Genomic DNA, 13809 nt, shown 5'->3' with positions numbered 1-13809 from the left:
ATCCCTCTCACTCGTATTGAGAAATAATTAAATGAATGGTGAACGAGCGAAATGGGGATACGTTTCGAGTGGAAATTATTATGGTCCAGGCCAGGCCAGTCGTCATGTACAATTTTTTGGTGTGGGTGTTTTGTCTCGGTTTGTCAAACGCTTCAATGATTATTATTTTCAAGTGAAATTAAGATTTTGTGCAAATTTCTATTTATCTATTCGAAACGTGGTGTTTTCGTATATAAGTGAACATATTCTCTTTGTGATCGTGAACAATATATGGGCAGTGAAGGCAGATAATAAATTGGTGGGGGGCTGCTAAAATACTACGATAGGATAGTAACAACGTTTTACAACTGGTGTCGTTCGGGCGCTCATAAAATTTCTCATCTCGGTGCGGGCGAGTTGGACATCCATTTTGTTTTATTATGTGGTTTGGTTGTTTACACTGTGCGTCGTGCTCGCGACAATGGAAAGCGACGGTGAGTTGAGCAGTCGGTGGGTGTCAGTGTAGCACATAACGAAACGTTGTCTGCGCATGTAGGCCGCACACGACAATAATCTTGCATCAGTGAATAAGTAATGGTATTCGATTTTGTGCATCGTGTGGCGCAGCCGTGGTGGCGGTTCCGTACACACGACACTTCCATCATTAGTCATAGCCTAAGCGAGGGCCACGCGCCGTGTAATACAAGTGCTGGCTAATTGATTTCGATTCGAATTTAAGCATGCGCCTACCGTATGCAAAATGCCTACGTACGTCGCTCGCGACCATATCGCGCTTATCAGCTGATTACACTATTTAAATGCACTGGCAGCCTTGCACCATGAAATGTTTATAAATAATCATACACTGCCATGGAGTAGACTGACAGTCCTAACCATATTCTGTAAGTTATGCACAGTTTTGTTCTTCTTTCTTATAATCTATTTTAGTACCTCCAACCTGACTTTTGTAACTTCATTACAAAGCAATGATGGTTTTGTTAGCTTTGTTGTAGTTGTGGAAATAGCCTGACCATAACATATTTTGTAAACAAGATTTTGACATATCAATACCAATTAAAAATTATTGCTCTGAAATAAAACACTTAAATGCAGTACATGAGTATTAAATATAAATTTAAATACCAGAACAACATTGTAATGTTGTTCTGGTATGCTAGTGTTAAAATTATGATTAAAGCAATTTTATTTTAATAAAAATTTCATTATTTCAAGTCAATTTTGTACTAAATCTAGCATAAAACTATAACATTATTGAAATGAATAAATCATAAATGACAAGTTATGTCTACATAAAACTTCAATTCATGAAATAATTCACCCAAAGCCAATTATGAATTACGATTAATACGCATATTCATATACTGTATTAGTCTAACATATTGTGTCAACAAACACAATCAAATATTATTAACTGAAAGACAAATAAAGAGATGTAATTTATTTTTCTACTATTGATTAAATGCCTGTTACGCCCGTTGTGAATGAAGTTGATCCTGCACACAGGTTACGAATAGACTTTAACAGCAAGCGGTAAAATAATTAATTAGGATCTGTTTCCTTTGAATTAATAAACTACAACTTTTAGGATCATTTTAGCTAATAAAAATATCTTATAAATGACAGTATCTCATGACAGTATATATATAAATATATACATAGGTGTACGTTAAGGGATAACTTCGTCGTTTATGAACCGATTTTGATAGTTCTTTCTTTGTTTATTTATTTATTTATGTATTTATTTATTTATTTATTCCATCATCTTATATCTAACATTACAGAATATTATCCTAATGCGTTAGTGTCGTTGTCATATTAAATACATGTCATATGCAGATAAAAATACAAAAATTGACATCACATTCAATTCCATAATTTCATTTAGCAGAACAAAACAAAATTATTACTAAAATTTTATTGTTGGAAAGGAGATATCCCAAGTGTGGTCCCATGATAAGAAAACCAGGATCTGATGATTTGATCCCAGAGAAATCGAGGGAAACCTTCGAAAATCGTAGTGACGACTAGTGCGTTTGTTAATTTTTTTTGTCTACTTACATAGTATTACTTGTCAATGTAATTTATGAGTCACATTATAAGTTTATAAATTAATTTACTACAAATATATATTACTGACAATAACTTTAGCCGGTCCTTCCTCTCTTCTGTTGTATATATTCTTATTTTTATATTTTTTATATATTATGTTTATATATATTTGATATATAAATATATATGTAATATGTATAATACGTAAATATACATATATTTACGTATTATATGTATATATTATGTATGTACACCTCCATGCCGTCTAATTCTTTTGTCATGTCCTTTTCATGCTAGATGTTGCCTGGAAGAGATCGCTCTTTTAGCGATAAGACCGCTTTTTTACATGTCTATATTTTCTTTTTCGCTGTAAAATTTTTCTCCTGATAGTGTACAATAAAGAGTATTTGTATTGTATTGTAATTTAAGTCAATTTTTTTTTTTTTCGTTAAACAATTATAGTTTTTAAAGACTTTTGTAATACTATTACTTATCAAATTATGTATATTTTTGTTAATTTCTCAAAAAAAAACTTCAAGATGTCATGAATGTTGAATAAATAAAACAATCATATTTTTCTATAGTTTTCAGTCCTGACGTTTTAAAAGTATGTCCATCTCTGGTTGTGTCTTGGGAACAGTCTTAAGCAAGCACTAAGTGTTCCAAGCATTTATACATTATATTACTGCTACAAAACAAGCAATGAAAATAAAATAAAAAAATAAATAAATGAAAATAAAATTTATTTTATCAAGAACCATAATATTATTATTGTTTAACATATAATTTACAATTGTTGAATTTTTTTTTCACTTGAGTTCTATGAGCTCTTTATTCTATAAAATTTAAAATTGAAGGGAGTTTACGTAATGTGTTTTGTTTGTGTTATTTCGAATAATTTTATGTCAACTGCTATTTCAATTTTCCATTTACAAGCCATTGTTGTTTTCAAATTTCTTTTGTTGAAAACTGTCTTTTTTAGTCATAATTTGCTTTGCTCTTTGACATGCAATGTACCTACTCTTTTTTATGACTAGTCTGCATTCAACAGAAATCTTAAAGTAGTATTTATCATACTTAAAAAGTAGTTTTGGCACTTCTTAATAATTTCGGCCTTTTTTCCTATTTACTGATCTTTTGGTGTGGATAAAATATAGCAAATATAAAGCATAAGTTAGAGTACCTATATTTCTTTTCATTTTAGTTTTATTTATTTAAGTTGGGAATGATTTTAGTAATGTATATCGTTAAATAAAAAATGTTTAAGTTTAGGTTTTAACATTGAAACTTTGTAGAGTATTTAATTTCCAAATAAATGGAAAACTAAGCTAATGACATTTTGCGGGTATTAAATAAGGTGTTAATTTTGAATGGCTCATGAATTTATTTTGATATTTCTCATTAAAATATTGGCAATACTGAGTACTTAAACTAGCTTTTTTTTTAATTTTCTAAGTTATTGTTTCTAATTACACGAGTGTTTAAGCAGATTTATTCTAAGTAATCATTACATCATGATTACAGCCTATACAGTCCACTGCTGGACATAGGCCTCCACAAGTTTACGCCAAAAATAACGTGAACTCATGTGTTTTGCCCATAGTCACCACGCTGGGCAGGCGGGTTGGTGACCGCAGTACTGGCTTTATCGCACCGAAGACGCTGCTGCCCGTCTTGGCCTGTGTATTTCAAAGCCAGCAGTTGGATGGTTATCCCGCCATCGGTCGGCTTCTTAAGTTCCAAGGTGGTTGTGGAACCTTGTTATCCCTTAGTCGCCTCTTACGACACCCACGGGAAGAGAGGGGGTGGCTAAATTCTTTAGTGCCGTAGCCACACAGCACGTTATTCTAAGTAAACCTTTATTAAACAAAGAAATATAACCAAATAAAAAAAAAAACATTTTAATATTTTATACATAGTTTTATGTATTTTTATTTTTTAGTTAAGAACTTTAGTCTTCTACTTGTATATCTGCATATACCTACTGCTTTTTTTTACTATTTTAAAATGGAGACAGATATTAAAGAAAAATTTTGATGACACAGGAATAATTTTAATTTAATTTTTCTTTCCTAAAATAAAGTATGTAAAATTGAAGAGATACAATAACTTATATTAAATCTATCTCATTCTAAGAATGTAGTGAGTTTTCCCTTTTTGTTATGTGTAACAACTAACATGTGTTTCAGAACATGTGTTTACTGTTTAGTCATAGTGTCAGAAGTCAATAATATTTTTTTTATACCTATGACATTGTTCAGTGTAATAAAATGCAGCATCATTTATTGTTTGTATTTTAGTCTTATGTTTCTCATAATTTTATTTAAAAACAGTTATTAAAAAAATTCATGTACAATTATTACATGCACATTTATTTGTATTGTATATCTGAGTAATTTCCGATAACGTGGGAATGTCGGGATAAGATGTAGCCTATGTGTTATTTTGGATCTCCAGAATCTGTGGTCCAGATAACCTATATAAACACAAAAGTGCAGCAGTTTTTGCGCAATTATAATTTCGCGATATCGCATTTAGGATAGTGTTTTTAGGTAGTCAGTAATTATATCATCACTTCAGCCTATCGTAGTCCACTGCTGGACATAGGCCTCCACTAGTTCGCAAAAAAAAAATGGTCTGGATGACGAAACACCAAACACCAAATTATATCACAACAGAATACGTAGTTTTCTTAAAAGATAATTTTGTACTTTGTAATGTTTGACTTATTAGGACTAAAGGCTTTGAACCGCAGGTTCCCAAATTTTTATTATGTTTACTTATAGGCGTCATATTTTGTTCTAGTAGAGTGATGTTTTTCGTAAAAGATATGTACTTTAATTTTAGATTAGGTTGTGTTTTTATTTCTAGTAATATCTATACAGATAGAGCAGGGTCAAACAACACGTACAATTTGACTTGCAAACACTGAACCTGATAAAGAACTATTTAATGAAAAGAATTGTATTTATTATTTTCAAACAAAAAAAAACCGACTTCAAATACCTACGCAATATTAGGGATATCTCAAAACTACTAGTTAGATCTCGCTTAACCCTTTACTGCATGAGTTATTAAAGAAATATATTATATTGTTTCGTAGGCTTTTATTAGAGATATGGAGATAAAAAAGGTAACAAACGTAAAAAATAAAAACTATCACGTAAAAATTGAGACCATATAATTGTCGTATCCCTCTGTGCTAAGTTTAGAAATTTCAAAAACATAAATAATACAAAAATATATTCATAACTGAAATACCGTTTTTAACCGACATCACAAATTTGCGAAGATTACTCCCTACAAACAAACAAAGTTAGAAACTTTACCTCTATAATATTTGTATAGATATAATTTTTTGGTATTAACAAAGATTCAAAGATATTATATTACGTACTTGTTTTTGGTTGTTGTTTTTGCCCTATGACACAAGAAAACAAATAATATGGTTTCGTAGTAAAGAGTTAAATTTAATTGGAATGCAAAGAATCATCTAAATCGTTACTCCCAGTAAAATGTTATGAGGTAACACACAAAACAAAAATACCTTTCGAATTGAAAACCTCCTCCTTTTTTTGAAGTCGGTTAAAAATAAACCTGGCTAGCACAATGTAAAGAAATTTCTCGTTAAGTCTTGTCTCGTCGTCGTCGTCTCGAAGTTCGTCGTTCCAAGCTTAATAAAATAGTTAGGTAAATAAAAAAGTAATTATTTGAGTTAATCTATATGATTTACATAGATTCTTGTGACATTACTATCATATGTTTATCGTACTTTCGATATTATTTTGTCTTTACGTGGACTCCGCAAAACGAATTTCTGGTGGTCCATGTATGTTACTTTGGGAATCGCTACTTTATAGAAATTGTGATCACTGAATCGGCGCAGGGTCGCCAACTGTTTAGTGGTTCATGTTTCCCGGATTTCAGCTTAATTTTAAGTCACCTGCTGCCCTTATATCCTGCATGATTTTAATGTTTTAAAATTTTAATATGTAGGTACTAAAATAACAAGAATGATTTATGTTTCTCTAATAATAACGCTTATATAAGTATTACTAATACTGTTGAGATGATCATAACGTTCTGAATTAATAAATTACATTAATAAAGTCATGACTTCAAAACCACTTATTTAGGGGTGTCACTTCATGGCAAAATTAACAAAATATCGTTTTGCACCGGAAATATTTTTTCAGAAACGTAATAAATCGTTGTTTTGCCGTTATGTTAATTAGATGGCTTTTTAGGCGTGTCATTGTTATTACTAAAATTTTTAAAGCTTCTAATTTTTATAAAGAATAAAAAATCAACAAATCAACAAAAATCTCAGAAATTTTTGTGTTAAGTAAGTACACTACTACGTTTTTAAGTTTTAGTTCCTAAGTAGTAGTTCCTAATATTAATTTAATAATTTAGTTTAGACAGCCCAAGCAGTAGTTTGTATGCGTTCGTTATCTTTTAAATTATATTACATGTTCAATAAATTATTCAATAAACGTAGCGTGGATTCATAACCACGCTTCCACTTTATCAAGGCCGTTCCGATTCATGTAATGACTTGTCGGAACTTGCTTTATTAGCTCATTTTATAAAACGCCATTAAGACTATTCGTTTATAATCGTAGTTCTGTGTTGTTAACTGTGAAACATCTATTGTTCCTGACTTACGTTTTGTTTTTGTGACCGCGTTTAAAATTATGATTCTCAACTGTGGAATTGCAACAACTTCCGATTTATGTATGTAGTCAAGCGATTAAGGAACATCGTTTATATAAAACTGAACTCAAAATAATAACAATTATAAGTGATGATGTCACATACAGATGATATTGTATTGAAATGCGATGACGACACGAATTGCTTATAAATCCTATAAGGTTGGTAATCAAAAATACAGAATCAAGTATATTTTGGTACACAGTGGGTTCATCTTTTGTTGGCGTAAATGAGCATACCATTCAGTTTTGTTTGATCTTTACGACATATGCGATGTATTCAAATTATAAATAAGTTTAGAGTAAAAATGTAGAGGCGTTTAGTTCAGCTAAACTTCCTGTCTCGCTACGAAAAAAGTTTCGACATTAAAGGCTTCGCTGAATGGATATTATTTTTCATATTTTGATTTTTGTCTAAAACGTAATTTAAATTCTTTTTTTTTTTCGTAACTATAGAAACTTGAAATAATTAATTACGTACTTATTTATATTGAAAACATTATAAAAATACTTCTAAGATAAAATTGTAGTTAATTGCCGAAACTGTAATTATATTGCGTAGAGCAATATCAATTATAGAATTACAATTGAAGAATACTTTATAATAGTTCTTTAAAGCAAATATTCCGTACTACTTAGAAAAGTATTGCATCACATTATTTTCTTTACAATGCGGTCTTCTTTAAGCTATTTTGTTATCACACGGGGATAGCCTACTTATAGAAATTTAAAAAGCGTACATTCTAACATAATATTTTCTTATTTAAAAAGTTTGTTTAATGCTAAAGTTCTTCTATCTATATGAAGGTATTGGGGCTCTATGGCTACAACAAAAATATTTTTTTTTAATTCCTTGGCGCAATCATGCTAATAGCAACCCATGTTATTTTTTAAATATTCCGTTTTACATGGATAAAAATTAAAGTGGCAAACGTAATACGATCCTACTATACTCAAAATTCGAGATTTATCCGATAGTTACGAATAATGACAAAATTCTTATTATGTTTCGGGCGCTACTCACAAAGGATCGCCAAATAGTCCGCAAAACTAAAAATTGCTGGACATGTTATAATTATATGGTTTTTGAATGGGGGGAGGGGTCTAAAAAAATATTACGGGCGCGAGTTATGCTCGCTATGTCACTGCATTATGAGCTATTACCGCCGGGCAAGACCAACGATTCGGATTTCTACTGATGAGATTTAAGCAAGAAATTGAGAATAAAGGGCCAGAGTTGAGCAACAGAAAATATGTGGTCTTTCATTACGACAACGCCAGACCACATACGTCTTTAGCCACTTAACAAAAATGTAGAGAATTTGACGGGGAAGCCTAAATGATTTCATCATATAGTTCCGATCTTGCACTCTCAGATTTCCAGCTGTTTCGGTCTCTTCAGAAGCTAGTGTAAAGTTCACCAAGAGAGGACTGTCAAAGCTACTTTTCGTAGTTTTTTTTTAAAAGTCCAAAAATTTCACAGCAACGGATTCCTGTTACTGCCTCCGAGATAGTAATAGTAGATATACTATGCAGTAGAAACTGGACCTCAATTTAATTTTCGTAAGAACTTGATTTTCTTTAGTTAGTATGGAACAATTAAACTAAATATTTATTTTATAATTAAATGAGTATACTATAAAAATATAGTATGTACTTACTTAAGGTACAAATACTGCATTTAATTATATCATAAAAAATAAACTTAAAACTACCAACTGACAACAGCTGCGCATAGTTAAACTGAGAACATGAATTCCTTAGTACCTATGCAGAACCAATTAGAACGGCTTGTAGAACATTTATTATTTAGCTAGTATTGAATATTGATTAACCAATGAGATTTTTCCTAAACTAAGTTATTTTGACCCCTGTTCCAAAAAAAAAAAAAAAATTAATACGTCAGACCCCTATAGTCAAATTAAGGAAATTTTATTTCTAGTTTTTCCCTTTGTTACATAGTTATTGTGTTTTCCCGCAAACGAAAATACGGACTTCAATTAAATCGTCAAGTAATACGATGTAGGCAGTCGGTTAACAGTCAATTAAATACGAATTATAATTAGGAATAACTCAAAAAGTACTCGTCAGATGTTGATCACATTTAAATGGGACCACATGAGAAGCACCATCTTTTGATTAAAAAAAAGCATCAAAATCGTTACTCCCAGTATAAAGTTATGAGGTTCTTATGAGGTTACACATAAGAAACTTCTTCGTTTTTTCGTCGGTTAAAAATACAGTAGAAATAAAAACCTCCACTTTTTGAAGTCAGCTAAAAATACTTACAAATTTAAAAACTGCAGTTTTAGTTTAGTTCGATCCCAGCAAATTACTTTGGCAATCCTTGGCTTAAATATTGTTATGATTTTATCACAGTGTTAATAAAAATATACTAGTCTAATGCGCAAGGAATGTATGTGCAATGCGGCATACATTAGTAAGTGACCAATAACGAGATACTTCTGTAAAAGGGACATGCGCTTGATCCCAGGTTATTGATCCAAGCTAAATCTATTTCGAAATAAACTAAAATAGAGAATACTTACAGCCAGTTTTAATAAAGTTGATTTCAATTGAATTTATTTGAAAGACAAAATTGGCCAAGTGTTTGGCGAACTTGCGTTGGATTCGTGTCACCTTGAAGTTTGTAACTATAGGACTTTTTACCGAAATAAAAATGCCAGGAAATCAAAGTCTATTATTTTTCAAGTAAAACTTCTTTACGCATGGTTGATTTGAGGAGTAGTAGCCTGGTTTGACGAGAAGGTTACGAAAAGTGTGATCGTGTGCGGAGAACGGAGCAAGAGATAGAGGTGCGAGCACACATTTTTCTCTCTTTCTCTCATAGCCAGTTACGTTTTGTATATCTAAGACACAGTGCAGGCCTATTGTGCAGGTCTATTGCTAAAGAAGTTTTACGTCAGTCGTGTGGTCTAAAGGACACTAAGTTTTTTTTCATGTTCTTGTAAATAAACAGTTTATTTTTATTTTTATAATTATATCGGTGAGATCGAAAAATATTCTTCATATTTCATCGGTATATAATTCGTATTTAAATATAATTTCCAAAAAAACACGATTAACCAAAAAAAAAAAAAATACCGAGCAAAGGTCCAGATTTCTCCCATCTGGGCTCGAACCTGGGGTCATCTGGTTTCGGGACCGCCCGATTTCCCACCTAATTTATTATAACCTTGTAGATGGTGCCGAAATTTACCTTCATATTCGAATGATATTGTAGTTTTCCAAAAATGAATCCTAGCTAGATAGATTTATCGCCCCCGAAACCCCTGCATACTAAATTTCATGAAAATCATTAGAGCTGTTTCCGAGGTTCAGATTAATAATAATAATATTCTTTATTGCACACCATTAAAAGATACAAACAAAAGTAGTATAATTAGAGGAAGATGTACAAAGGCGGTCTTATCGCTAAAAGAGCGATTTCTTCCAGACAACCTTTGGGTATAGGACAGCGCATAGAAAAGCGGTTAGGAAGTGTACAAATAATTGTTATAGAAATTAGAATACATCACAATAGATTATAAAATTATACATACATATATACATACATACATATGCTTACACACTTACATACATTCACATATACACATATACTCATATATAAATATAAACAATTCATACATATTTATGTGATCTAAAGGTGAAAAGACAATCATGGCGAATTTAGTGACAGATAGTGAGCCTTAAGATACTTTTTGAAGCTAAAGACTGATTGAGCTTGTCTTATAGAGAGAGGGAGAGAATTCTGATTCTGAGAGAGAGATTACATATTTATATAAATATTCCGTTTTTTTGGAAGAGTCTTATTTGTTAAACAAATCCCTGTCAATCGTAATTCACGTTTTTTCCGCATTTATCACTACTTTCACAACAAACGTAATTAGCTTACGTAAAACTCCATTTACTATTTATTTCACTAAACACAATTATCATTCTAAATACACAAAAAACCGTAAAATACGAATTCCGAGAGTACAGATAACTAATATTTTTGAATATGACATTTCGATATCTTTTTTTAAAAGGCAAATAGGGATGTGGTCATAATATTTTTAGAGGTGAATGAGTATAAGTGAATGAACAGCATGAGCGATAAGATAGGCCGTGTTCTTTACTTATATTTTAAATTTTCACGAATTATAATTTGTTAAGTAATGTTACCGTAAAGCGATTTGTTATTAATTTGTTTTTTGTTATTAATTGTTTTTTTTTCTTTTTTTTTATGTTGAGGACAAAAAATGTTTACAAAATATTGCAAATGTCAATCTTTTATGGTAAAGTGTTCATTCTAAAGGTTTTATTTTATATTAAGAATATTTATGAATATCAATTTCACCCTGAACATTTTTAACGATATCCCATATAATGTTAAAGTATATCATGGCATAAAAGTTTACTGTAGTTCACTGGAAAAAAAATTGAGACTTTAGGATGAGACTTAGGATTACTCAATGAGAGCTTCGTGGAGAACAATGTTATTAGTCCTTTTTTTTTAGATGTTAGAGAGAGTGTGTCGCCGGCGCAAGGTTTTTTTATTCATAGTAAATACAAATAATGTGACAATAATATTAATACGGTCGAATTTTTATTCCTAGACACAGGCCGCCCCTGTTTTGTTGTAAATTTTATTTTTGACGTCTTTTTTACCGATCATCATCATCATCATCATCTTCCTGCCCTTATCCCACTTATGTAGGGTCGGCACAACATGTTTTCCATGTTGTAATGTGATTTGGCTTGTATATTTTACGACCGGCCGCCTGCCTGACATCAACCCTCCTTGGGAAATTTAAGGTAAGAAGAAGGATAGGTGAGAAGGATTTATGTGAGAGAAGGATCTGGGGTTACGGATACCAGTGCCACGGATCACGGGGAGGGGTGTGTGACACTAGCAGCTAGAGTAGTCCGGGGTCGCGTACCCGTAGCGGTTCCAACTAGTTATCGGATAGATATCTAGTGGCCCCACCCTCTGGTCTTTTTTACCGATCATTTTACATAAACGAAATATAAATTTGTTGTCTTTTATAAATATACTCGATTTATATTTTTTTTTTCGTAATTCTGTACCTCTACTAATTCTTAGCAAAAATATTCAATATATTATCAGGTTTTGCAATAATTTTAGCAATATGGTATCGTTAACACCACACATTTCACACGGTCTACTCGCTGCGCACTGTCTATGCCGGTTCACAACACGGCAGCATTTAGGGGTGGCTTTAAATACGCGGCAACCAAGTGCTGGAACAACCTTCCTCCTCCTCTGCGGGACCTTCGTAATAAAGCCAGCTTCAAGCGGCAATATAAAAAGTATTTATTAGAAGTACAAAAGAAAGATTACTTTTTTTTTCTGTAGCTGTCAATTTTTATTTTTATTTTTTTTTTCTCTTTTTTTTAATGTTTATGCGAGTATACTGTTTATTTAAGTATTTTATTCTGGAAGCGTTTTCCTTGTGGTACCAGTATTTCTATATAACCTAATAAATCGTATATGTATCCATTTATAATTATGTGTTTATATAATAAGCAAGTAGGTTTATGAGTATATATTTATATTTCAATTTATTCAATATAATTATGTAATAGATCGAATAAACGTATTATCCAGTGTACTTTTTTGTGTTGTCCATATCGCATTCTTTTCCTTTATTAGTATGTATTGTTTTGCAATATTTTATATAATCCATAGATTTCTATGCTTATGTATGTATCTATGTGTATGTGTATTTATATCAGAATGCCGCCAAAATGAAAATTAATAACAAAACTTAGGGTGGTCCTGAAAACCAGTGTTAGGACTAACAGTCCTAACTTAAACTGAGGTCACACCTTTTTGTGAGGCATGCTGCGAACTTTTATAAATAATGTCTTAGTTAAATACTTTTAATCGATAAGTTTATATTGTATTTCTTTTTTTTTTGTTTTGTTTTACTTTTGCATCCTCTTTGTATTTAGTCCTTGTTGCAAATTATGTACAATGTGTTTTCTTTTATATCATTTTAAGCTGATGCAGTGTGTTTCACAAATAAATTTATTATTATTATTATTATTATTATTATTAAATATTTGTACATAAAGTGAATTTTACTTTCGTCTATGGCTTATTAATATTGTTCATTCATTTGCTCTCTGTCTCACTTTACTAAGCTTATATTACTCTGTTGTCTGTGGTCGGAAGTACGACATCTTTGTTTATTAAATAAGACTCTTTAAAAAAAAAAAAGGATTTACAATTATTGCTCGTTTAAAGGTATTAGGTACATTAATCAGCCTCTCTGTAAATATTATCAATTTCTACGCGAGCGAAGCTACGGGCAACTCCTAGTTATATAATCAAATCAATACTCTATTATTATTATTATTATTTATATTAAATGTATAGTTGTATACATACACACACGCGCACACATTTGTACATTTCATTACATTGCATACTTACATAAATAAACCGATATAATTATAGATAATCATATAGTATTATTTATGTAAGTATGTTTCTAAATATTACGATACATACAACTTTGTATAAAGTTTCACCAATATAACAGACTGCTAAACTTTATTTTGCCTACACTAACATAACTACAACTTATATCTGTTTATTTATACAGCATTAATTTTATCGTTATATTAAAAAAATAAGTGTATTGAATATAGAATTGGGCTCGCAATGATTTTATTATAGACATGCAACATTTCAGATAACTGTATCGTTTAATATTTTATAAAACGTTTCCTGGGCTTTTAAAAGTACACAATAACAAGAGATAGTCTTCATCGTCATTCTACTAAGGTATGTATATTCTTAGTTGAAATATATTCATAGATTGTGACGTTAACAAACAGTTGGTTGGTAGTTATGGTGATTAATATCATAAATTAATATTTCACTTACATCCTTGTTATAATTTAATGATATAGATATGATTCACGTTGTTTATTAGCACAAGTTGTAATTGTAGAGTCGAGCGTGTCAGATGAGACAGGACAGGATCATGTGGCAAAAAAAGGCAAAAAA

The 13809-nt window shown here is 31.0% G+C and overlaps 1 protein-coding gene across 1 annotated transcript in view; it reads left to right on the top strand.

Moving 5' to 3' along the window:
* Positions 1 to 98: 98 nt before the first annotated feature.
* LOC123663907 overlaps positions 99 to 13809 on the top strand; it is a 47672-nt gene continuing 33961 nt past the window's right edge. The window contains exon 1 of the mRNA XM_045598550.1: positions 99 to 473. The gene's annotated coding sequence lies outside the window, so the exon portion shown is untranslated. The remainder of the gene's footprint in view (positions 474 to 13809) is intronic.

This window comes from Melitaea cinxia, chromosome 21 (genome assembly GCF_905220565.1).
Source record: "Melitaea cinxia chromosome 21, ilMelCinx1.1, whole genome shotgun sequence".
Classification (NCBI taxonomy): domain Eukaryota; kingdom Metazoa; phylum Arthropoda; class Insecta; order Lepidoptera; family Nymphalidae; genus Melitaea; species Melitaea cinxia.
This window is presented reverse-complemented; position numbering and strand designations above follow the sequence as displayed.